General features: G+C 43.0%; 2 protein-coding genes across 6 annotated transcripts in view; one reads left to right on the forward strand and one right to left on the reverse strand.

The window, feature by feature from the left end:
- Positions 1-12,851, reverse strand: part of LOC132916617 (methylcytosine dioxygenase TET) — a 143,970-nt gene extending 131,119 nt beyond the window's left edge. Inside the window, exons 1-2 of one of the 5 annotated variants that reach the window (XM_060976776.1) lie at positions 12,756-12,850; positions 11,506-12,418 (exon numbers count right to left, since the gene is read on the reverse strand). The gene's annotated coding sequence lies outside the window, so the exon portion shown is untranslated. Of the gene's footprint in view, positions 1-7,097; positions 7,458-10,103; positions 10,939-11,505; positions 12,419-12,755 lie in introns of those variants that run through there. The other 4 variants (XM_060976789.1, XM_060976758.1, XM_060976768.1 and 1 more) reach the window with 4 other exon arrangements.
- Positions 1-26,873, forward strand: part of LOC132916653 (endoplasmic reticulum transmembrane helix translocase) — a 61,467-nt gene that overhangs the window by 11,349 nt on the left and 23,245 nt on the right. The window lies entirely within an intron of this gene.

A 26,873-nucleotide genomic window follows, 5' to 3' on the forward strand; every position in this document is an offset into this window, starting at 1 on the left:
AAATAGAATTTATTAATCTAATAAAGAATCGTGCGTGTCAATTAGAAACCCTTATTTTGTTTTTATAATAGAAAGCGAATTTAGTTTTCTGGATGGCACGCCATTTTCGAGTTTCAACATTGATATTTCCCATTTTCGAACGAGGAAAGATAATACGCTATTCGATATTATTTATACGATCGTAAAAATTTAATTCTCATTTTCTAATGAAAAATAAGGAAGCTTTCATACACCAAAAAGTATTTTAATTAAGATTAATTAAGATTCTTCCCTACAGTATTTTTAATATCGAGAACAGCAAGATTGCAACAATACTTGCAGCAATTTTCTCAGAATATTTTCCTAAGGAAACACAACGTAGGTAGAAACAAAATTTCTGGAAGATATAGTTATACAAATAAGATCGACGAGACTAAAAATTTCAAGGCATACTACATCCTGCGCATACCACGCTGCGTCGACACGTGACATGGGACAAAGACAAATTCGGCCAGTTGGGTCGAATTAACGAAGAATCGAACAGTTCCACGAATTTCCTTGAACGAACCGCTGTGCATCAGAAATAACGACATTTGAGCGAACAGCTCGCTGCCAGGAATTCTTCGTTCCAGCACGAGACTACGATCCACTGGGTGTCACCTATTAGCACATCTTTCAGAAAAACACCAGTGTCTTCAAACATCAGTCCACTTTTCGAAAAAGAATTTCATCAAATAAAAAAAAGAAAGAAGGCAAATTGAATGGCAGGAAAGTAAATTCTTAAAATAAATTCCAAGGGTAAATTCTTCGCAAATTCCTGCAATAAATTGTCTACAAAAACACTAAAAGAATTTCACTTTAAATTTCCAACAATTCAAAATTCACGGTTCATTAATAGATCCAAGTCACGATATTTCAGTTTTGTGTGGAAACACCTGCACGAAGGATCAGCACGCAGGCCACAGGAGATTGAACTCTCCTCTAACTGTCCATAAATCTAATCTACACTGAATACCGCGAACTTTAGTCTTTAAAGGTCGCGAAACTCGCCGTGCTGATAGCACGGTCGCGGAGAACGTCTGCGTTCCCTTCTGTACGCGTAAGAAACATTAGTTCGAGAAAAGAAGTTCGAAAGAAACCGGCGAATTCATGACACGGGTATACGTTCGGCCTGCTCGAATATAAATTGCTGCAGTCGCTTGAAAATCGATTCGGCTGCTATCGGCGTCCGACTTGACGCGAAACTTTCCCGCTTCCTCGAGATGTTTTATCGTTTCTCAGACTCCTCCGGCCACGGGATCGGTATAAATTAAAGCTATCTCTCGAATGGATTTCGATTTCCTTTGGAAATGGACTGATGTGTACATATAGGTAAGCACGTGCGTGTCTGTATTTGTACGTTTGGGAGAGAGGCGAGTTTCAAGATACGTAATTAGAATTTATGGGTTTGTTTTTAGGTAGAAATATTGCAGTGAGCGATGCAAGATACGTGGAGCAATGAAATTTAGAAGGAATTATGGCCTTGTAATGAGTAATTTGTAAGCGTAATTTGAATCATTGAAAATGACCACAAAACTTACAGTCAAAAGATTTGAAGAACAAAAACCGCGATTACTCCAATTTGTAGAAACCCGTCTAATAGACTTTACCAGTTTTACCAAAAGTGTTGGTGTATTACACGCTTCTGTACTATGCCGTAAAAATTCCAACAACATAATCTTTTGAATTCACTGCCACATCGAACACAAAACTACAAATTTCTTTATACTTTAATTTTCCTTGAAGAATGTCATTATAGAATTTAGACAACTAATTATGATAAAATCAATAACATAATTCATACGTTTCTACATAAATGTATTCGTTTGAGCTACAAATAAACCTTCAACTGGATTTCAAATGGCCAATAAAAGAAGACGCAACTTGCTACAAAAATCTCAAATCGTTATACCACGGAATAGATTTAAGAATTACCATAAATTTCAAGGCGGAACGAAGACTAATTGTCGGGAAATAAGATGTGAGAGTGCAAGAACGGATCTATGAGTACGCATAGCGGAAGGGGCGTCGCGACGGCGGAAGACGAGACGAAATTTCGAAAAGCTACGTCGCGGCCGTGAAAAGAAGCAGGAAGGGGGGGACGCAGCTGGCGCCTGGTCGCGTTGTTGCACTCTCGTCGAATCGACCGTGTACGAGAGGGCCCTGACTGCTTTGTGTGCGTACGAGTTGCGCGCAGAAAAATTCAATAGCGCGCGCGCTGGTCGCGCTAGCGTGCGTAGCGACACCGAACGATATATCCCGTCGTCGGCACGCAGGAGCGCGGCTTCCCAGAAGCGCAACGCGCCGCGGACCAGCTGGCCAACAGAAAGAGAGATCGGAGATTCCGCGCGCTTGGAATTAATATTAGACGGCGACGAGTGCGCGCCATCGAAAAAACCGAGCTAACGAAACCTGTGCCACGAAGCGACCCGGACCTTTGTGCGCGCGGAATATTCTACAGCCGCACACGAACGTACGTCGATGGAAATTAAAAACAATTGTGGCAAGAGACGTTGACAAATTTTTGTATGAATGTCGACTGGTAGATGTTTCGATTTTTAGAATTATGCTGTTGAAAAGTGGTTTCATTTGGTGTAATTAAACAGAGAAAGAGAGAGAGAGAGAGACTGAAGGAGATATTCTTAGGATGAAATTTACATGTATCGTCGAAAACAAATTGATTAGAGAATAATGCAAACAGCTCGATTCTTGAGAAATTAAACGTTAATTATGCATATAATTATTCTAGTACTTAGAACTTATGGCGACTCATGTTGTTGTTGTGCCTTGGATTACGGATACCGCCTCGACATACGAAATTAACGCAAGATTATCTCCAAGCAAAAACAATGTCGCCGTTGAGGGCAATCGTCGTTCCAAGTCGAATTTGAAACTTTCGACTCCCCCCGGAAAAGTATAAATAAGCGGACACAATGGCGAGCGAAGCAATTACCAGTAATCAATTGTGAGCGATTATCGAGACGTACGAGTATCTACGAGTTATTATCAAGTTATCCACGAGCGATCTATTCTATTTTGTTAAACACTTTGTACGAACGTCTATCGACAGTATCAACCTATTTAATTATTTATTCTAAATACATTTAACGGCTGCAATCATTCTCGTCATTTCGTTATACCAATACATCTATCATCCGCTACAAACTTTAGGAAGATGATGTGATATAATTAGTTTGCATTTTGAGTAGCCAATAATGATTGAATTAGTATGAGGTAGAAATTTGTCCATCTTCTTGTACAAGACTGACGATTCGCTAAAAAGAACCTGAACTTTTCGTGTATAAGAAGTAACTCGTATCTCCTTAAACTTCTTTGTAAAAACCTACATTCAGTTTTAGGTATTAAACGTTAAACAATTCTATTAAAAAACCAAACTCGTTATGTGATTTTAACAAGGGAATTTTCATTCCTTGTATAATTTGCAAACTAATTTTTCTTTGAATCGTAGACACTTATCGGTAGACGCTACCCTTCTGATATATTTTATCTTGAAAAATCAATCCTCTTAAGTATGTATATCTCATCGAGGCGCAAGCTGCATCGCACCCTGTACATCGAGCGAAGGATAATTGTCAACGACACGTTCGTGCGTATATCGTCGTTCGACCGTAGCGTGCTCCTTTCTTCCTTTTTTTTTTTTTTTTATTTTTACAAGAAACGACGCCGCGGAATTCTGCGCGTCTCGTTTCGTTATTATCGTGTACCCGTATCGAGCAGTTACGGCTGGCTCGAACTCCTTTGTTCCACTCGGCCACGGCGTCGCGCCGCGTTATCGTGACGCGGGCGAATTTCGCCTCGACGATTTTGCACGCGGCCGCACGGCACGCATGGAATTGTCGATTCGTCGCAGACTTTGCTCCTTCCTACTGATACGGCGATGCTTGGAAAAACAGAAAATTTCAGCTAAAGAGCAAGTTACAGTAAAAAAATTTCGAATTGACTATTTGCTTCGGATAGAAGTTACGTGTTCCTTCCTTTTTTTTTTTTTTTCTACGTAACTATTTAAAAAAAAAAACTATCTTGTAATTTGAGAAATGTATCATTTGGGGCAAACAAAATTGTTACTTGAAGCTCTGAAAGTTTTCGGAATATTCTTAGAGAAAATTATGAATCGTTGATTTATGTCAATTATATGTTTCCTCCTTTTTTAAAAAGGATTAGTGCAACCGGTTTTTACCCAAGCTCAGTGCAAGCAATTATGCAACCGCTCGAGAGAAAAGTTTAAGAAAAGGAAAAGTAGGTATTTTAAACGTTCTTGTAAACATTGTGCACTCCAAAACCAAGTTTCAAATGATGCACAGACGAAAACCAGCAAAGAGGCCCTCGAGGTATGTATACATACATATGCTGATTGATATATATGCTTGAGAGCATCACAGTTTAGGCAATCTTATCGCTCACGGAGGTGTTCGATAGTCCAAAAGTTCCGACAAGTTATGTAACTCAGATATCGCGTGTCAAACGGTGTAGTGTTTGATGTAACAGTTTCTGCATCATTAACACACTCCAAACAATCATAATTTTACACGGGAATTATCAATATCAACTTGACATTGTAGCTCACAAACTTCAATCACAACCTACAACTATACTGACCGTAGTTTTAATTTCACACAAAGGCGTAGGTATTATGTGTCAGGATAATTCTCACTTGAAAAATTAGAATATCCTTTACGCATCTACATACCACTTACAAATTGTACTCCAAGAACTTTTAATACAAATGACCAACAATTTGAACACTCTTTTTTACTGAAGCTTTATCAAACGAAAATAAACTCAACTAACAATTTGTATACATACTATCAGTGGGAAAATGGACATTTATCATTCCTCTTATTTATTTCTCACCAAAGCAGAATAAAACTATAACTTTTATTAACATGCAAATTGTCAGACGAAATTCTGCACTGACAAAATCCAGATATATCAGCGAGAAAAACATCCTAAGAATTAGAAATTCATTAACCTGAATACCTGAAGAGCGAAACCAAAGTCAACACAAGTGGAATGGAAACTATCAACAAAAATTCTACAACTCTACCTGATACGTAAATTATAAAGAAATCATTTTTCAGCAAGAACCATGGAAAGACAGAAAGAACCACTTTAGGAACGAGAAACTCAAAAACGACAAGGCCTGTAACGAGATACCAAAGCGACTCCAATGGCATACCAGAAATTAAATAAAACTCTATAGCTTTTCCTAATATAGACACAAGCTACCAGAAAAGATTCTATTCGCGCAAATACTAACAAAACCAGCGAAAAAGATGCTAGAAACGAAAAATTCATTAACAAGTAGAACTGAAATGCAATCTACCCTATGGTCGAGGAGCAGGAAGCAAGAGCAGTAGGTGAACCGGTGGGAAATCGGCGAGAGTGTCAGCGGGGGTTCATAATTATTATTCGGGCCCGGTTCCGCTTATCTCCGTTTCCGCAGGCGTAAATCCACGGCGATAAGCTCGGTTTTTCACGAGACTCGGCGTACGTCGCGCGCTAATTCCGGCATTACGGCGACGAGGAACAAAAATGGCGGTGCGCCTCGGTCGCCCGCTAGCGCGCGCGCGCTCATGTCGCGTCCCCCGTCCCCGCTAGAGGCCGAAAAAAGGAAAGGCGAAGAAGAAAAAAAGACGAGCTCTCCTCTCTCGCGGCGGCCCCAAGCAAAAAAGCTCCGGGTATACTTTCGCCGACCTCGTGGTGGCGAGCGCGCGCACCCGCGCCCGCTCGACTCTCGCGACAAAGGCTGCTTGATTCAAGGTCCCACGCACACGCACACGTCGCTGGATCCATACACACGAGCTCACGAATGCACGCGTTCGTCCGAGCGCATGCTGCCAGCGGCGTGGCCAGCTAATATGGTGCCCCACGAAAATACGGGTACGGCACAGCCCTCCTCAGTTCGAATCTCCTATCTAATATTTCTTCATTTTTCGAGATACGTTGAAACGATTGACGTTCCTCGTGTTGTTTTATCTTCCGAGTCTTTGGAGCGTGTTGATGCACATATGAGCTGAAGGTCATAAGGACGTAAGTCAGTCCACTGTTATTTTGTGAAACGAAATGCTGTTTTATGTTTATCGACTTTGAGATCAGGAAGGACATACCGCGACACAAAATAAAATTACTTGTTAGCTGCTGTGAAAGAACATACAAGTGATTTGGCTAAATATTGAATTGGACGTACTTATACGTACGAGAGGAAACTAGGAGAGATTGGAGGAATCGATGAAAGTGTAAGGAGTTTGATAAATAGTTTAGCGATGGTATTTGGATGTAGGAGGAAATTGAAAGGTTGGTAGAATTGATGGAACTGTGAATTTGTAGATTGATGGAGTAGGAGGTGATTGGTAGAATAGGGAATGGGACAGGAGAGGAGGTATGTTGATACAATTGGAACATTACGAAATAGAAAAATTAAGAACCAACGAAAATGAGCGATGAGGCAAACTATGCCAGAAGGTGCGTCAAATTTGAACAAGTCCGAGTGTCAAAATTATAAAGCCGACACAGTTGTAGAAGACGAGAATACTTTCTAGAATCCGACGCCTGTCGTCTATTGGGATCGTATATCTGAAAATAGACGTGAATGCAAAACCATGAACCACAGAATCGACAAACTTAAAAAATGACGGTGGTAGCAACAGATTTAAGCAAAACACAATCTTCGAGAGATTTACAGCATCAGGACGAAGCGTGAATCGAGGATCCGAGCGAAGCATTAACTTTACACGAGCTATCGATAAGATTCGCGTGTCGAGATCGAACTTGAAGGAAGTTTATCTGGATCGGAAGAACGATAAGTATTGGCCCGATGTCTGGGCCAAGCACGCTCTCGTGAGTGTGAAGCACGAAACGAATAAAATTCAAAGAGAAGTATTTCGGAGCACGGTTTCCAATATGGTGAAAGATAGCCTCGTGCATAAAGAAGAAAACGAACCAGCGAACGTCGAAAGAAAAGTCGTAGCTGAAGGTATCATAAAACGGTATTTACTCCCGTATTAAGTAGCAATAAATAGCGAAGAAAGAAGCCGTGATAACTGACGTCATCCACTTACTCAAGTCATAACAATACTGTTTTTGTAGCGGCGATTACTAGCATCGTCGAGGAATATATAACTTATTCATCCGCTGAAAGCTACGGCCTCGCATACTACGCCATTGATAACCTCTCTTCGATGCCAGTGCATTCGTTGTACGAAGCACACCGTAGCTCAACATTCGTACGTAAGTACCATGATTATCGATTCGCCGACAACAGAAACGTTCCACCCTGGATCCGATTTCAACTTTTTCCTCTCGACCAACCCGTTTACCCTAAGCCACCCATTTTTCAGTTCTCTAAATCCCTGGGTGTCACTTTCTTTGTCGCGAGTTACACGTTCGATAAAAAGGCTAGAAATCGATCAAGAGAAAGAGAAAATGGAGTAAAAACGCGGCAAAACGATCATAGACGTGGACGTTGTTCCGAGGAACGACCGGGTCACTTGTTGCTGGCGTGCACCGGCGTCGAAATCGCTCGGACGGGACGCGGGGACGGGCATTGGTCAAGCGACGCTTTTACGGCACTGCGTACGGTGTTCGACGGCGGACGAACGCGCTCGAGTGCGCATTGATTCGCGCGAGTGCGCGCGGCTCTGTGTGCTGGAACACGTACGCGTAACACGCGCGTGTATTCGCCGTATGCACGTTGGTTTGGCCGTCGTAAAACGGACCACAGCTGGTGTTGTACCGTGCACGAACGTCCACGCAGACCACGGCCGCGCGATACGTATGCACACTGCACATGCACGCACGTGCGCGAGTAAGAGCACAGGGAGTGCGCATGCGCTCGTGCACTTTCACGATATGTACCGCAAACGTACGTCGTGACGACGTAACATGCGGTACACCGGCGTACACCGAGCATACATACGGAGCGAAACGGTAGAACGGGTAAGAACCGGGGCGAAACGAAATAGAATAGAACGCTAGAGAAACACGAGGTAATAAGAACGGCTGTATGTAATGTCTATGCTGAGGACGTTGTTGAAGATGTTACGTATATGTTTGAAAAACGACAGCAGTGGCATTCTCGTGCAAAGAGGTGCGTAACGGTCCGACTAGGTGGAGAAGAGTGGTGGGGGTAAGGGGGGCGGGCACACTGTTAAACCCACCCACACAAGCACATGATATCGGAAATGATATAAAATTGCGTCGAGCGCGCCGCTGATATTTAAATTGGTTCGCTAAACCACGGATTAATGCGCACAACGACGTCCGACAGCCCACGCAAAGAGCGGGCTTCGAAAAAGGGCGTACTACGAAAGGGAGAAAAAGGAACAAGAAACTATAACGTATACGCTCCGTTCTGGGCCGATCGGCGATCCTTCGAAAACAACGTTTCGCCATCGATACCTGTTTCTACGTTGGACAGGTGTTCGCTTCGCGTCTATACTGCTGTGAGCACCGCATATGCATATGTATTTCGTTTCTTTATCAACGTCGTTCGATACTTCATGCAACTGCTTCGCCTTTTCCGTTGGTTTACTTTCGTTCTTTTTACCTCGTACGATCGAGCTAGATCACGGAACGCGTAGTCACTGAAGACCGGTTATGATGGTTACGACGGTTACGAATGGGTCTAAAACACGCGATAATATGAAAATTTCACGCATAGTACGCGTAACTGTCCCGGCACGTGAACCACAATGTATAACGAGCGTACGGTCCGGTCGATTTGTTATCTCCGAGAATTTGTTGCGGAACAGTCTGAATTTAGGCGCGAGAGCAACTATCGAACAGTTCATGCAGATCGTCCATAAATAAGATTCACGATCAAAAAACGATTACGAATACAAAATCAACTGATAAAAACTATGCTGAAGATACTGAAACTATGTTTCTCTATGCATGACAACAATGTCGGAATATATACTATATATAATAAATATCTGATAAAAATGTCCTCGTTTTGGAAAATAGCCACACGTGGCAACGACTATAAAAGTTGGAAAAAATGACAAGTCGTTGATATCGATAAATATTTAAAGCATTGAAATTATACAGAATACCTTCTTGCGAAATTTCTTTCCTTTCCTACCTGATGGATTGTCCAAATCTCATAGCGATTCTAGTATTAACGCCTCGGCTAATAATACATTTATTGGAGCAAAGAAAAGAAAAATACACGACAAAAGTATCCTCTATTTCATACACGGAAAACAACTGATCGCTTTTCGAACGGCCGCGCATTGACTTTCGTCTTACGACTCTACCTACTCTGTACTCGCGCGTCTGACTACATCGCGGTCTATTCGCGGCCAAGTTCATTCGCAACCCTTTCGAACAGTGCCGGCACAAAAGGGAGAAAGAGAGCAGAAGAAAAATCGCCGAGGACGAAGAAAGGAGGAAGACAGAGGGAAAAGGATGAAAAAAGTAACATGGAACAGGTAAAAGGGATACTGTGCGTGCCCTTAAATCTCTTGGCGCCCGTTGTTCTCGCGGTCCACGACGTTAGTTCCTTGTCCGTTCCGATCCGTTCCACCGTTCCGTGAAGCGAGTAGGCCGAAATTCGCCCCCTCCTGCCACCTTCTCCGCCGTTGCCGCCGCCGCCACCCCCACCTCCCTGTCCGCGGCCGTAGCGCGCGGCTCGCCAACACAAAAAAGGAGGAACACCCACAGGAAAGGGAACCGGAGGAAAAAAGGAAGGAGATAGGAATAGAGCGAGAGAGAAAGGGGAATTGATCGCATTCGCGACGGCGAAACAGAAAGAGCTTCTCCTTCGGATTACTTTGCATTCCTGTCGTTAGGAACGCGCCCGTTAATTTTCGATTTCGACCGATCGTTTCTTTAGATTCACGCGTTGTTACAGAGAGATTGAGAAAGAAGCGGATATGTTACTATTTGGACCGTTTACGATGGATGGAAATGAAAGGTTGCCCGATGGAAATTGATCTTTTCCCTGTCTAGCACGAGGACTACGATTCGACGTGGCCGTTAAAACGACCCTTAACGATCCCGAAGTCGATCGCGTGTGTACGCGTCGATTATTATCGCATAAACTACAAATTGCACGTTATTACCGGGCTGCGTTTTTCTCTGTACGATACACACGTCTATAGATCAGGGTCAAATTGTTCGTGCTTGATCCTCGTGGTGTACTCAAGCCGTTGCCACACAATATCCCACTTCCGATACCACTGCTGGAGCCCGATAGCGGCCGTTGCCGATGAAAATTTTTGACACGGGATCACGATCGAAATTTCGACGAACTGTGTGTGCCGCACCACGCGGTTTATCGCATAGACGAAATCTTGAAACACACGTTACATACAGTTACATATACAAGCACTATGTAAGTATACCAAGGAACACGCGAGCAGTGACTGCAGGATTCGAACGTTAGAAAATCAATTATGTATCTGTTTCTTGTTTTCTCCCGTTTTCTTCACCACACCAGGCGAGCCGGCACCAAACTCTACACAATCGACGAACAGCACTCCGTGTGTAGTCGATAATGCTGTTTACCAAAGCGGCGTTTGTTCCCAGTCAGGCTAGGCTAGGTTCACGCGCAATCGAGGCGAAAAACAAAATAAAAGGATCTCTCTCTCTCTCACTCTTTCTTTCTCTATGTAACTTTACGTGTACGGTATAGGTCGTGATGCGCGCGGGTTTATATGGAAGAGAATGGTGTTTAAGAACCTGTTTCCCATACACTACGCGACGAACCGTCGGAGCCGAGCCTCGAAAACACCGGGAATCTCGAAGGGATGCACTTTGGCCCGTCACCCGTCTGACGACGACACAACGTGTTTTTGCCTGACGCACCGCGCGAGACTCGTGAAACATTCACAGCACGATGCGTGCACGCCGTGCTCGAGGACACTACCGTGCATCGCCGCCGGCTAGCAGGAGGCGTTGACGGCAATGGTAGTGGTGGCAGCGGTGGTAGTGGTCTGGTGGTGGTGGTGGCGGTTGCGACGGTGGTGGTGGTGGTGGTGGTGCCGATGGTGATGGTGGTAGAGGTAGAGGTGGTGGTGGCGATGGTGGTGGTGGTGGCGGTGGCGATGGTGATGGTGATGGTGGTGGTGGTGAGATTGTGAGATTGTGGTAGAGGTGGTGCCGATGCTGATGGCGGTGGTGATGATCGGCGAACTTAGCAAAAAGACCACGACGTCGGAAACGTGTCGCGGGTGAGAACTTCCGTATGATCGTTCGCAAGGGAAAAGGGGATTTACATCGGGACACGATTCGCTTTCGTTGATCCGTGTCGTTTGCGGACACTTGGTGTGTCCTCGGTGGCGTGTACGTTCAATCGGAACAGGTTCCCAATGTCAACAATAGCACAACGAACGACAACGAGAAAGACACAACGATAGAGGATGAATAACTAAACACATCGAAACACATCGTTCCCACCGAAACGGATTGGTATCGGGCGCATCGATAGATCCACGGAAACGTTAGCTTAGCTCGCGCACTTACCCTTCTCCTTCTCCTTCCCTTCGGTTTCTTCGGCTGGACGAGGTATTTCTCTCTTTGTTGCTCGGCCGGCACACGCTCCAGCTCTGTCTTCCGCGCGACGATTCTCTTCCTCCGGCGCTCTCTCGCTCTCTTTCTTGTGTTCTCTTTCTCTCTCCGTTCTCCTACTAGTCGACGAGTAGCAGCAGCAGCCGCTGCGCGAGCAAGGGAGAAAGGAGAGAAGCAGAAAGAGAGGGAGGGAGAGAGGGACAGAGGAGAGAAGGAAAGATAAAGAGGGAGAGCCGAACGAAAGCGAGAGTGATCCTCCGTGCTCTCTCCCTCTTGCTGCACACTCCACCCGTCCGGTCGCCCTGTCGCCGTCGTTGCCTTAGCCGTTGTCGCTGTCGTAGCCGCGGCGGACCCACTACAGCCACTACCGTTGCCGTTCTAATGCCCTACCGGCGTTACATCCCAAATTTTTCTTCGATCGGTCGGCGCTGCGATCGATCTCGGCGCCAAAAACCAACGTTCATCCACAATCACCGATAATATCGACACGACAAGACGTAGGAACTCTGGTCGCGGAAACCGTTTAACACTGTCTTTGCTGTCCTCGTTCTTCCTGCTACCCGTGTCCCTATCCTGTCCCTTCGATTTGCTTTTACCACGAAATTTCGCTCCTTTTCCCCACTGTTTCTCCGTCTCGTATCACCGTACGTATACATATACTTCCCGATCACTTTGTTGTTCCTTGTTTTATCAACACACTAAACGATCGAAACGATGTACCACGAGCGGAACATACACGTGTTTTTACGAGAGCCATTCAAAGAAGAAACTTCTCCGTTTATTTGACCGTAATAATAGTAACACCGTTCTTTTTCGTTCCTATTCCACTCCAGTCATACGAATCGTCGCGCGTCGATCGAGAAATCACCTAGAGCCGGCGTCGTCTTTTAATATTCCTGCTCCTACTCACGCACGCTCGCATACGCACATACAACCACGCACGCACACCTCGCGCGTTCCTCCCTTTCTCACTCTCTTTCCCTTCCTCTCTCTCTCTCTCTCTCTCTTTCTTTCTGTCTCACTCGTTCGTGCTTTCTTTCGTTTCCTCTCGCGCTCCCTCATACGTACACGTTCACGTTCCAAGCTTCATACTACGTGCACACTCCGTGTAATCCTGGCCGAATAATACTCAGAAACACACAACACACATTTACGAGGCACAACGTCGGCCGGCTACTCTTGGACGACGTATCAAAACACTATACCTTTGGTTCGGCGGACTGCCCCGTGGTGAGTGTGCTCGCCGCGCGGTGACTGTATGCTCCAAGAGTATTCTTTGTCCGTGCGGAGTCGCAGCTGCCCGCGTTTCGGCCGTCGGTCGCGATTCGGGCCTGTTCGGCTATTCTCGGGTGTCATCCCGTTCGTCATGGCGGGAACCCAGGATATACCCAGGACCATCGGTGGAAAGGGAAAGGGAAAAGGGAAAGGGGAACTCGAGCGTACGTTCGTGCACCACGTCTCTTATTCTCCCTCTCCTATTCTCTTTGCTGCTGTTGTATACGCGAGAAAAAGCAAACGAGACGGTAACGGAGAAAGAAAAAGAGAGCGAGCCAGAATAAGAGAGAGGGAAACGAGAGTGAGTTAGTTGACCGAATACAAGACGAAGCACGAAAGATTTCGATGCGTTTCTGGAGTGGGGGGGTGATCAACGGGAGTGGCGGGGAGATAGAAGCACGCGCAAGCGCGATAGACCGGGCTGCAACCCCTCGTGCGATGCCTAAGCAACAAGGGGATGCTGCGAGCCTGCTTCGACCCAAAGCCAAGCTTTCGCCTTCTTCTGTTTCCTCCTTTTCCTCCGCACTCTTCTAGTTACATTCTTCGCTACTCCTCGAATTGCTCCTGATTAACCAACGATTTTCTCCCACCGTTGGGAAATCCTGAGAAAATTTTTCCCGTCTGATGAAACATTTTTTTAAACCAATAGAATTTTGCCTGTACATTATGTTTCCTTTTCATACCCATAGTATTATTCAATCCATAAAACTGTGACGTAAAAAACAAAATTATAAATTATTTCTAATGTACATAAATTACGAGCAGGGATGATATCCTTTTAAAGTAAAAAAATCAGTATTATATTTTATTTTCTAAATTTATTGAAAAAAAAAGAAAATTATTATTCCACCGCGTTACTACATTTCTAAGATTATACGGTCATTTCCAGTTTATCTAAACAACATCAACTTCTTCACAGGGGACAACAACACATGTCCGTTCCTTACGGTCGAGCAGGTCACACTGAGGACGACCGTGCGAAGGGTTAATCGGGCTTTGGTAACCCAAATTTCAGAACGAATGCCCAACCACAAAGCGGACGAAGAGGACACGGGGCGTTTATCACGTGTCGAACGCGCGACACCTCCTTTATCTTGGTAATTTTTGGGTCGAGTGCGACGAGGAGAATCGAGCCCTGGAGGAGAAGGGTTGTAGCTCGGCTGTAGGACCGAAAAGTCGTTGATATCGAATCGGAGAGGCACGTCGAAATAAATCGTTAGCGACTACGAAGGGGAAACAGAGGAGAAATGTTGTATACCGCCGCTGGGATTGGCCGGAGCAAGTTCCGGGATAGCGAGACCACGTTTTACGAGCATTTTTTACGAGTCCCAGAAAAGAAAGTCGGTAGCCTCGCAAATGGAAGTCTAATTCCGCGGCAAATACATCGATCGCGAAATTATTTCCGAGAAGACTAAGACAAAATAACGATTCACGAATGTAGAGAATCTTCTCCGTTTGTTTTCGAGTTTGGAAGAATTCTTAGATGGGATGACCGTGTTAAGTAGTTCATGAGGGTATTCGCTGTTCGTTATGGTGTAGGTTATGGTATTTATCCAAGGTGTCAGCGTGGTACAGGCTGCGCATACGGGCCGATTTTTTTTTAACAAATACCCTTGTGACTCGTGATGGGTGCGGGTACATTCAAGGATTTTTAAACGTGCTAGTTGATAGAGACGTCGTTTGATTCGAACGTATAGCCCGTGCTGGTTAAACGCGATCTTTTTTACAAAGTACTCGATGTACTTCGACTATGGATTCAGACAGAGAAGTCGCAAATGTTATCGAGGCTACGATGTTATTGAACCTTTTAATGAAACATTGAGAAATCAATCGGGCGTTATATCTATACGTTTCGTTTTAGTTTGCCATACTTTCCATAAAAATTCTATTTATATTGTGTTTGAACGAGTACACTGTACCGGAAAAGGGTCTACATCGCGCCTGAGGTTGTTTTTTTTCCGATATATACAAATTCTGTCGATGGGGTCGCTATGACTGAGTTTCCTGATGGATACTGTCAATCTAAACGGAAGAAGTCCTCGAACCGTTCTCAATCTGAAAAGTCCTACCGATCGAACCAGTACAGAAATTTCATAAATTACATAAATCCCTCATAATATTAAAATCCATTCTTCTTCCACAATACTTTCCACCCTCTTTCTATTTGAAGATTTTTAATCTTGGTTTGATAGATGCGTCGTGTGACAGCAATCATGACGCATTTAATTTCCCTTCAAATTGCGATAACGCTGAATTGTCGAAACTCGAAAGGGTTGAACATCGTCAACTCCATAGAATTCTGTTAAAAGCCACCAGAAACAAGGAAAAATCGTTTAGCCCTTAACGTTAAAGCGCTTCCAATCGAAGATTATTTCTGACGATTTTCCCATGCGAGAATGTCCTTCGTGGTAAATGATGGAACGCAGTTAATCGAGAGTACTTCATGCATAGGACGCAAAATGTCTGTTCAAAGTGAATGACGCTGGCACCCCGCATGATTAACATAATAATGCTTGGCGTATGCAGATATAAATTAATGCGTATTCTTCTTGAAAGGGTCGACGACGCGATGGCTTCTACAAGTTGACAGGAGATGCATCCTTCTGCTGGCGGTGGGTCCCGTGAGGATCTTCCGTTTCTCAGGCTGCACGTTAGTGTTAACGCCAACGTTACATCGTAAAAGGGAACATGTATTATATCGTAGCAAGTATCGAATATGTTTACTATTTCATTATCATATTTTGGATAATTTTTGGCTCTGATATTTAATTTTTTTAATAAGCACGAAACAGTTCTTTCATTAAGTTTGCAAATACATACATTTGCGACTTCAGAATCAACGAGAATTATGTACGGCAAATACGTATTTTTGTAAATATAATTTACTAAATGAAGCTTAAGTAGAAAATTGTTTTATCTATTAAATACTGCAAAGGATATTGTACTTTGAATATTTTATAGATTTTTGCATATTCTATGGCCTCTTCGGTATTCTTGTGTCTTTGAATTTTCCATGATTTCATAAAAATTCTCAATTTAGTAATCATAGATAGATCGTACTGTAAGAACTATTTTTGTGGCTATCGATGAAACTAACGTTAATAAAATTTCAAACAAAACCGTAATCTGGAGGAATGATAATACCGAACCTATACTTACTAATATCTACCTATCCTCTTGTTTTTGCAGTAGAGAGTACTTACATATGTTAGCAAAATTCTATGACAAGATATCGAGTTTCTACATAACATCGACTCGACGAAAACAACATAACGTTTCCACAGTTATTTATATACCCATAGAAAAACGGCTTTGAATCCAGCCGGTATACTTGATCGACGATATCGTGGTAAAAGAAGCCGAAAAGACAAAAAGATGAAATAAGGCGGAAGAGGCAGAAAGAAGGATGTGAAAGGTCGGAACGAACGGTGTATATTTCATCGAAGTGTGCGGAGGTTTCGGCAATGGCACTGGGAATCATGGACTTCGCTGGGCTACGAAATTCGCCGGCACAGATGCGACTTTGGCTCGATACAATGATGTCGAAATAAATCAGTTTATCGAGACCAGGTAGGTGGGGACGTTCCGTTGTACCTACAATGGTCTACGAGGCATTGTGTGTTGCATCCGATCAGTGACTCTCAATCGTGCCGAATGAATCGACGAGTGAACGAGCCAGAAAAAATAAAAGACAGAAGAGGGATGAAACTTTTAACGCATGATAAATGCACGACTCATCTTAAAAGCGTTCCTTTGTACGAGAAAAAGAGCTTCTGTCTCTTCGATGCTGTGCTTTACGACGAAGAAGCTCCGCTTCAAAGAAACGGTATTCGTTTTTGTTTCCCGTAAGTGCTACTGTACGTGGAAAACACCGGAGGTAAATGTTTCTCTTGCGTATTCGCTTGGGACAAACTGATAATCGGACTTGCGGATTTTTCTTCCAGGTTGAAGAAAGAATTACCTGTTTTCTTCTACTTTTTCCTGTTACGTGCATAAGAGTACATGGAAGAGGGTATTTAAATATTTGTTTCATAGGCTCTTGTGTTAGGAGATGACAGGTAGATTGATGCGCGCTTTAAATGCTTAAAAAGATAACGATACACAGAGAGAAACCCTGACGCGATTCGGTTTCGAACGTCCACCTGATATTTAGCTTCGACTAGTCCAATATTCGCTGTACGACGAAAATCTACAGACCGATCTTATCTATCCCCTGGATTCTTTCCAATATCGATCCGAACGAATCGTGAAGTAGCAGCTGCTGAGCTCATCGCAAACTTCATTAAGATCGAGTATCATTTAATAAGTTAGAAAGCGGCAGAATCACCAGTGCGTTGTAGTTCGCTTCCTTTTCTCGATAACTATTGATATCGACTTTATCAAACGTATATTGACCTATGGACAATCTAATACGAAGATTTCAGTTTTCGTCCCGAAAACTTCGACCACGTTCCTATATGGTAGTTGCGAATAATTTGTCGGTTGTTTGTCATCTAGTTGCATACCGTTTGCAAATATGTTCTTTGAAGTATCTCCATCAAAGTTTCTGTTATTCAGTAAAGCAGTGTTACAGCGGTTACAAGATGTATTGGCAATACCTTTGTTACCTAATAGAATCTTTTTTCATCAGATCTTACATTTCACTAAGAAGTGATTAAATATATAATTACGTTAAATAATGTGGAATTTTATATATTAATAGCCTAATTATTAATTATCAAGTTATTAATGTAAACACAATGTGTATTATAATGTAAATAATACATACAATGGCGTGCCAATACTTCTAGTAGCAACTGCAAGAAGGTATCGAAATTCCCAAGTTCATAGAAAATCTGCAGCCCTGCTGTGGAAATTCAGGAAATTTCCTCGATTCTTGCACTCGAGGTTGCTCCTTTGGATACTACGATATATGTTCATCGCCCCGTGTACCATGTGTACAGCACACATATAGTGGCAAAAGCAGCTGCAAGATCGTGACACGCGTTTATTGTCGGTATTCCGTGGCATCGAGACATGAAAAATCGCCTCCCTACCCTGTAGTTCTTTCTCTTTTCGACTGGCCCTGTCGAGTTCTCGTTACGTTGGGGATGCTCACCTGGACCACGTCGTATAGACGCTTTTTGGGAAAAGCCAAACGATAGCGAACTCCGAGGACAAAAGTGGCAACTTTCCTTGTGTTGCGTGTATTCTGCCTGCATCATCGGCCCGTGTGAACCGTTCTAGAATTCCTTTTCGATTTGTATCCCGTTTATGCAATCATTGGATGCTGCTGTCTATTAAATCATATGGATGTAACGAGCCTTCCTGATGCTGATGTTTCATTTAATTTAACATCGATTCGTAATCGATTAAATTTATCAAGTACACGTGTAACAGTCAGTATACGATATACATAAGCGCGGATGAATCAGTCGAATAACGTTGGACTGAAACTTTTCTGAGTTTCACGATTTCGGTGCTAGAAAATATAATAATTTTTTCAGAAAACAAATTATGTGCGCGTATATCAATATCGTTAAAGGGGACAAATACGAGACGATGTGTATATGATAATAAATTTTCTACTTTGGTTATTTTAGATATCTTTGCATACTACATGCATTTTTTCAATTTCCTATAGATGCGTGAAAATCCATAGTCCAGTTACAACCAAACGAGACTCCTCGTAGAGATTAATCGATTCGCCGATGCAAGCATAACGGAGCAAGGGTATCAAACCGAACGGCAAACTCGTCGGATAGCGAGCTCATCGACACGAGCCGAATGACAAGAGCCAGATAACCGCGAGGCCGATGACGGTCGCGGTCGTTTCACCTAACCCTCGGTTGATTTTTCACCGCAAAGGGTGGTCAACGGCTCGCTGCTGGAAGAAAAGAGCATTTAACCCCTTTCCGATAGGGCACCGTGGTAATTCAGAGAGGCAGGCTACTTGAGTGAAGAGGGCACGCGCTAGCTATCCGGGTGCCGACGGGACCCCCGTTTCGGGCGTACACCTAAAGCTAACCCCTGCACCCTCGCATCAGGGGCATTCCGCCGACGAATTCAGTGACTTTTCACCGGTCACGACACCCTCTTTCTTCACCCCTTGATGCAAGGTGCCTGCACTCGATGTTGTTCCGACGGATTAACGAAGAATGTTGCTATTGTGCACACCTGATTAACTTGCGGGTTCAGTTCGGAACGATGGAAGATCGGCCGAGTGAATATTCTAATTAATGAATTTTCCTGTGAAGGCAGAGTCATATTCTGGCGGAAAAATTATTGTCCCATGATAATTAACTTCCCATTCGATCACGTAATTAGTAGACCGCAGGTGTTTACGATCTCGTAGGAAATTTGAAAGTGTAAGATCTTAGAAAATACAAGTGATATGAACAAATTTGAAAAATATCCAAAATAAAGTGTTTCTCATGGTATTTTCTGGGTAGAACAATCTTCCGAGGTTCTACTTTGTTTTAAATATATTCTGAAAAATATGAATCTGTATTATCAAATTAGCAGTCTAGTAATTAGTTATACGATTACAAGTTAGGGAAGAAAAATCTATTCCATTTAGGTGGATTTTAGTTCTCACGTATGTAAATACGATACAAACTGACATGTAATAAAATAGAAAATCCACGGATAAAGAAATTATCATGTTCAGAGTTTGAAAATTTGGAGACGTATTAAGTCGTCTTTCTCGAATAACAAACTCAATTTCTATTAATATATTCTCATAGGGAACCTTAAACACCGACATATTTTTCTGCCAATTGTTGCATTTCTTTTTTCTATAATATAATCTAACCGAAATTTCGTTTCGATCACTTGATCTCGATCGTATACTATTAAAAGTATAATACTAAAGTTGCTGTATAATACCGAAGTTTTTATTCTTTTCTCACGAATGACGGCGCGTTTGTACATTCGAGGTCTATAAAGAACGATTCGAATCTGGCGTCGTCGCATTTCAGGTTACAATTAATGCCACCGGTCTGTAGTATCAGGATCAATATTTTCTCATACTTAGGCCGGCTCATCGTTCAACGGAAACATCTGCCGTGCCCGTAGCCTACGGGGCACATGCAGCCCGTCTGGTCGCGAGGCAACTTCTGTGCATTGTTCCATCTTCGATTGATGTCCGTCTTCGCTTCTACACCTTCGTACATCGAGTTATCTTTCTCTACCTTCCTGTCGAACAAGTAGTTTTAGTCAGTGCTCGATTAAACGAACTTTTTCTGGATAAACCCATTTACCTAAAAGTAAACTTCTATTATATGAACGAAAAATCATAAAGAAGGACGGTTCGTTGGACTTTCACAGGAGTTCATTGAACTCGTGACATTGAAAGTTCATTCGTAGTTAAATTCAATCGAATGAATGAATTAAATCACCAAGAAAAATAACTAAAATTTGCTTTAAATTAAATAAAGTTCACGTAAACGCAGATCTACTACACACGGTCGTATTTTCGATACAAATGATCAGACGAAATCTTTTCACCTTTCCTTTTCCCACGAACAAATTCTAACTGAAAAGAATCCAAAGCTATAAATTCCAATAAAATCTACAATTTCGAGCAAACGCGCGAACAATTTGGGACGCGATTGTTTCACTGTGGCGAGAGAAGAATGGTTCATCAGTGACAATTTTGTCCGGGTTTCACACACGGCTGCCATGGGCAGGTATCCCCTAAAATTAGCCGTCTAGAAGGTCGAGGTCGATGATTTTTTCAGGGTTGCCAGTGTGTCAACAGCTGTTCCAAATTTCCCTCCTCTTTAGCTTTTAGTCTACTGTTTGATTTTTCCCGCCCAAAACGTCCCCTTCTCCTATAGCCGATCGGGCACGCGCTCAATCCTGCAAAAACTGACCGACGGAGACGAGATAATCCCTAAAGGAACCCCGAGATCATCGACCTTCCCTCTTCGCGAGCCTCCTGTTTCTTTTCCATTTTTCCCTTCCTTCTTCTACTTCTATCTGTTACACCAGATAGAACCTACATTTCCTATTCGAATAGAGCGTGACATCTGGAGACTGTGCGTCTATTGGATCGTTTTAGATCGTTGGATCACGAGACGCAGTGTCTTGTTTCGATAGGAGGGAGCGCAGATGCGAGGAAGTCGTTCCTGGTGAATTATTGGCTGAGAGAAGAACGCTGCTATTTGGATATCGGTTTGCAATGCGTTTCCTCCGGCTGTATATTCAGTCAGGCGATAATCGCGGTTAATTGCGGATGTGTATGGCGTGGATTGACGGAGGGAATTCGACAGGGGGTGATTACAGGAATAGCGGTAACCGCTTCTGTAGGAGAGAATGTTTCTAAGTTAGGAAATTTAACAATATGAGAAAGTATGACTAAGAAAATGAAAATAACTGAGATTTCGATGTTACGTGATCTTTCGAGCTGATTCGATTCTGTAAAATCGACGTGCTGGATGATTGAACGGTGGCCCAGTAAATCCACCATGGGGTTGAAATCGACACAAGACTTTCCACCTCTGTTCACTCCCCTATCCGTTTCCGTGAAATATAGATATTAACCTTTTGCGGTTCGATGAGCGTTTCCCTTTCCAAGAAATCGGAATAAATTAATCGGCAAAAACGTTTGTAGCCATACGCTCCCTCACCAACCCTACTGTAGCAACTATATATATAACACTGAGAACAATTTCTTTTATCAACATACATAAAAGTAACTCTATCTACTTTCTCGTAATACAAACTCCTTCGAACGTAAAGAGTAAGATTTACATTGTCGTCTAAAAAGTATCCAAGATGTCAACCAATAGAAATCGTATAACATACACACGATGCTAGGAAAAATCCTAAGGACTCCTATAGCCGAGCAAAAGACCAAACACCATATGAATTCCTCCATAATACATCGTTATATAAATTAAAACTAGAATTACAAATTCAAATAAAAAGTATCAGAATCAACCAGGTGACCTTTCGTAACCGTACACCAATTTCTATTCCTTCCTAACCATCTTCTCTTTATTCGCTAGATACTTTTACGTCGATTTACATTTTTAAGCTACAATTGCGCCAACAAATTTGAAATATTAATACCTTAAACATATTCACAAGCTTCGAACTTTACCGACACGACCCTGATAAATCGAGTCTCTTACAGTGTTAATAAAATTTCAAAATGTTCCATATAGTAACACAGTTCAACTGTAGTACATCAGTCACGAAACAAGCGTGACAATTTTCGTTGCCAAATACGGGTTAAGCGAAAGCACTGAAAAGAGAGGAGCCTGTAACGAAATAGATAGAAAACAAGGAGGAGGCAAAAGTCGGTTTGTACAGTAGCCAGCCAGCTAGGCGAGTCGCGCACATACATCATCCCCAAGCGCGTACCTCTTTCGTGCGTGCGTTCGTGCGTGCGCGCGCGCGCGCCTACCTACGTCCCTTCTTCTCCGTCAGGAGGTTCGTCTCTACGCACTCGACTCGACGCACCGTCGAGCGGGAGTCTGCGATCAATGCGTGGCACTGGCACCGGTCGTCATGGTAACGGTGCGCGCCACGCACAGCGAACGAACGATCCGCCTCGATCGTGCGTAAGTGCGTGCTCGCGTAGCCCCGCTGGCCTCTGGTGCGCTCGCGCTCAACCACCGCACCGTCAGGGGTGTACACGAGCGGCCGTGTGTGCGTGCGTGCGTGTGAGTTCGTACGCGAGGGGCACGAGTCGCGTCGTGCTACCTACCGCCGCTTTATGTGCGTAAGGATCCAGGTTGAGGTTTTCAGAAACACACTCGAGCCTCTAGGAGCTGGCGGAAGCTGCGAGAACTCGCAATCTGCGTCTCGCGAATCGAATTCAACACGGCTGACATTTTTTACCGAAGTACCAGGCTATTGCCTCTGCCGTTTTGTAACATTTTCATATCGCTCTTGTCATATCGAGTTTGATGGATGTCTCGGAATATCTAAAGTCGGGGAGCATTTCTTGGAAATTTTTAGATGAAGATTTAAAGGACTGGGAATTTCGAGGGGAAAGCAGAAATGGGAGGTTTGTATCTTGGTTGTTGTAACTTGACGTGACATCCAACGAAGGTTTCATGCTTGTTATTAAGATATCAGCACGCTTTTGCACGATAATTTACTATATAAGCACGTAATAATATCGGCGGATTGACTAGTGGCAAGTTATTGGTTATAGACACGTTTCCTATGATTTCATCGGTCTTCGTCAAACAGGATAATTGGGTAACTATTAATTTGTAAACTTGCCAGGGAATCTTGTAAATCAAATTTTAGAACAGTCTCTGTTACGAATCATTTCATTTACTTTGATTTCTTTCAGAAATTCTAGAAATTTTTATGGTAAAATGATCTTCCAGTACAAGGTAAGTATTTGAATAAGTAAGGTATAAAAAGTAGACAGGAATCGATATTGAATTTTTCTACAGTCAGATACGCTGTTAAATATACTTTAAAAATCACGACTTTTCCTTTGTCAAGCAATGAAATGCATATAAGAAGAATACACATATAACGATGTACGTTTACACACACGCTACATCCTGGCACTTCCTATCTACGACCATACTTCGTCTTTAAAAGGATATTGTCGGGGAATTTACGTATTTCAACTAAAACAACCCTCGAGATGGTTCAACTTAAATAATCAGCTATCTACGCAAATTTCTTAGCAATCATGTTCCAAAACTTCTGAAGGGTATTGCAATAAAGTTCGTCTTCGATATAAAAACCTTGACTTAAATCTCATACGAGAAGCAATCACTTGAAAAAAGAAATTACCTACGCATTCGCAACCTAGCTTAGAATTGTTAATTTTCAGGAACATGATAATTTCTTAAAACAAGAATATCGGAATGCTATATTTCTTAGGGAATATAAATCACGACACTATCCATCCCACAATCAACGATCGTCCGAGAAAAGAATCTAACATTCGCGGCTTTACTTGCCTTGCAATTAATTTACATACCTACAATTAACTTTAATTTCCTTGAAACGAGGACACCGTACACTTACGTATCTCGTGATCCGATCTAAATAAAACCGTACTCGATAACAACGAACATTTACTTGCAAATACAAAATCAAGAATCTAGGTCTACAGTCAGGACTCTGCCTTGACACATAGCTCGGCCAGAGCATTCTATAAATAAAAAAGAAAAAATCCACCCTTTTCTGCACGCGTGAAACGGCGCAACGATGGGCACTCACACACCGTCAGGGTGCGTAAGCTTAGTTAGGTGTAGGCGTGCACGTGCGTAAGCACAGAGGCGCAAGCGTACGGGGCACGCACACAGAAGAGGCTATCCTACGGGCCACGAGGAAAGTCGCATAGGACCGCGTGTACACGGCGCGGCGCGGCGGGCCGAGCCAACGATCGATGTCCCGCAAAGTTCGAGCGGCAACGAGCACGTGGCACTTGTGTACGTACTCTATATATATTGCCGAGCGTACACCTCCACGCGGCCGAGGAAAAAACCGGAGAGGGAGAGAGAGAGAGAGAGAAACAGAGGGCAGGGGCATGCTTAGCTTCCGGGTGCTGGGATACTCCATCCGGGATCCGTGAATTTTAGTAGAAATTCGCTTTTACAAGAGCATCGATAGTTTGTATTTTACGCGAAATGATGCGGCAACCAAGTTCTGTTTTAGTTTCAATTTTTATGATAGAATATCTTGCATTTGAATTTTCAGAAACCCGATAAGGGTAGAGTAGTAAGAGAATTTTTTCTAAATTTCAAGCTTTTCGAATTTAAATCGGTTTCTTTGGAATGAATTCTTAGACATTCGTGCGACTTGGATTTTTAAGAAGAGTAAGGATGAAAGGGATATTTCTGAATATCGTAAGAGATGTATGTGATGTCAAAGAGATTGGATTTAGAATGGGGAAGGAATGTAAGCGAAGCGGGAGGATGTAGATCGTTTCGTGTAAAGTTCTGTAGGAAGCTCATAGAAACGTATAACGTAAGAATAAAGAATTCGCAGGTTTCTGGCAAATCAAATCAAAGTTAGCAAAATACGGAACTGCATCGCTTTTCTTTCCTATGTCCACGCGAACGATATCGTGAGAAGATTGAAAGGATCAAGGGCAGGCGGGATGGTCGTCGAAACGCTGGGTGCAGACGATGTTCACAGGGTGAGACCGAAATGGCATGCAACGGAAGGGTCTGTGTCGGAGGGCGAACGTCGGAGGTGAGGAACAAGAGGCGGGAGGACCCTACCTAAAGCAAAACACAAGACCGCGGGATGTTTCGGCTAAGCGGAAAGGGTTTATGGAGAATTGGGGTATCTCGTAAACTTGACCTATCTGACCACGCGCTTAGGACATTGTGCACCGGTGTCAGGCAAGCGGAAGTGGGTCAAATTAAATATTAACTAAACTCTGCCGAAACTCTGTGACCAAGCTACCTGTATAGGTATGTAAAATGACGAAATTTCTGACCCACGTGAGATCTAGACGCAAACGAGACACATTGCCAGTGTGCTTCTGTGAAATTTTTATGCAATGCCCGTTTCTTTGTCAAGATGAGAGAAACGAGCAGGATGGGTATTAAGCACTTGTGAATATTTTATCTATAAAATACAGCATCTACGTTTATCTTATGTTTCATTGATGACTCGAGTAGTATAACGTATCTGGATTTACAACGGCATTAGATGATTCGTACCAACATTCGTGTTTCCATCCGTACTAGTAGAAGAATTCTTGGAAATGTAAGCATAAATTACGACCAGTGTCACGATCGTTGGTGATCGTAATAAACGAGAGTGACAATCTGATGGATTAGTCATCCTCGTGGTAAATTTAGAAGTTTTATAGATCTTAGTTTATGAGGCCGAAAATTACTTTAAAAATGTTATTCCCTCCTCTGAACTTCCTTATTATAAACTATTCTATTTCATTAACTGAATTCATACAAGTATGAAGTAACCTACGATATAATTATAAGAAAATATTGTTCGTCTTTAGTAATTACAAAACTCTACAATGAAAATCGTTCGAAATCGATTGAAATCGATCTCCCCCTCGAGTAGGAGGTAAAGGGGAGGTGAGTACGAATTCCGTTTCCGGAAAAATCCGGTTGAAGGTAATAAAGGCCGCGCGTCGATACGCTGGCAGAAGCGGCAATGGGCGAACGAAAGGGTTAGAGGTTCGAGATTAAAAGGAAGTCACCCCCTCTGCCCCACCCTGCCCCTTCCCCCTCGTCTCTCCATCAATCACAATTATATCCTCTCTCTCCCCAGCTATCGTTCATAATTACTGCTCGTGACTTTATCCCGACGCTGAACGTCGCTGGACCGGGGCCGTGCCGTCCGCTTCGTTCCGCTCCAGCCGATCAACGGGGATAGGTGAACGGAAACCCAGCAAGTATTTTCATCCTTCTTCTATCTGGTCATTTATTTTTCAGATTTTTAAGATAAGTAATAGTATTGAGAATTTTCAATTGGAAGAAAAATGGAGAACTTTGTGGAAAATGAATACGTTGGGAAAACGATCGATTCATATTCTTGTCGTTTCTTTTCTTGTCCGTATCGATCTTCTTAAAATCTTGTGAAATATCTAAGGTATCAGCATTGAACGTTGTTATTCGAGGAAAAGGCGGAGAACTTGGTAGATATCGGATGCGTTGGTGGAACGTTTTCTCGTTTCTTATCGAAAATTGTTATTAGAGGGAGAGAATGGAGAACTTGACGGATCCTGGACGCGTCGGAAGAGCGCTTGGTTGGCGCTTCGATCGAGAAGGTTTAAAGCGAGCGTAGGCGGATGCGAGGGTGAGCCAGAGTTCTTACAGGTTTGATTAACTGTAAATTCTCTCGTGGTATCTTGGTTGAAACTTGGTTTAAGAGACAGAAGTATCCTATAAAAAGATGATTTCGATTCTCTGTTGATATTGTAATTAAAAACAGACGATAATATGGAAAATAATTTGCAAGATAAAATTTAATATTTCCCATTGGAGAAACGTATCCTTTACGTCTGAATCAAATCGTGCTCGTATTCCTTCCATTTGCTAATAAATTTCGTAATATCAGGATGTAAATCAAGACACAGTTTGTAATTTCTTAACATTTTGTCT

The sequence above is a fragment of the Bombus pascuorum genome, chromosome 1 (assembly GCF_905332965.1).
Source record: "Bombus pascuorum chromosome 1, iyBomPasc1.1, whole genome shotgun sequence".
NCBI lineage: Eukaryota > Metazoa > Arthropoda > Insecta > Hymenoptera > Apidae > Bombus > Bombus pascuorum.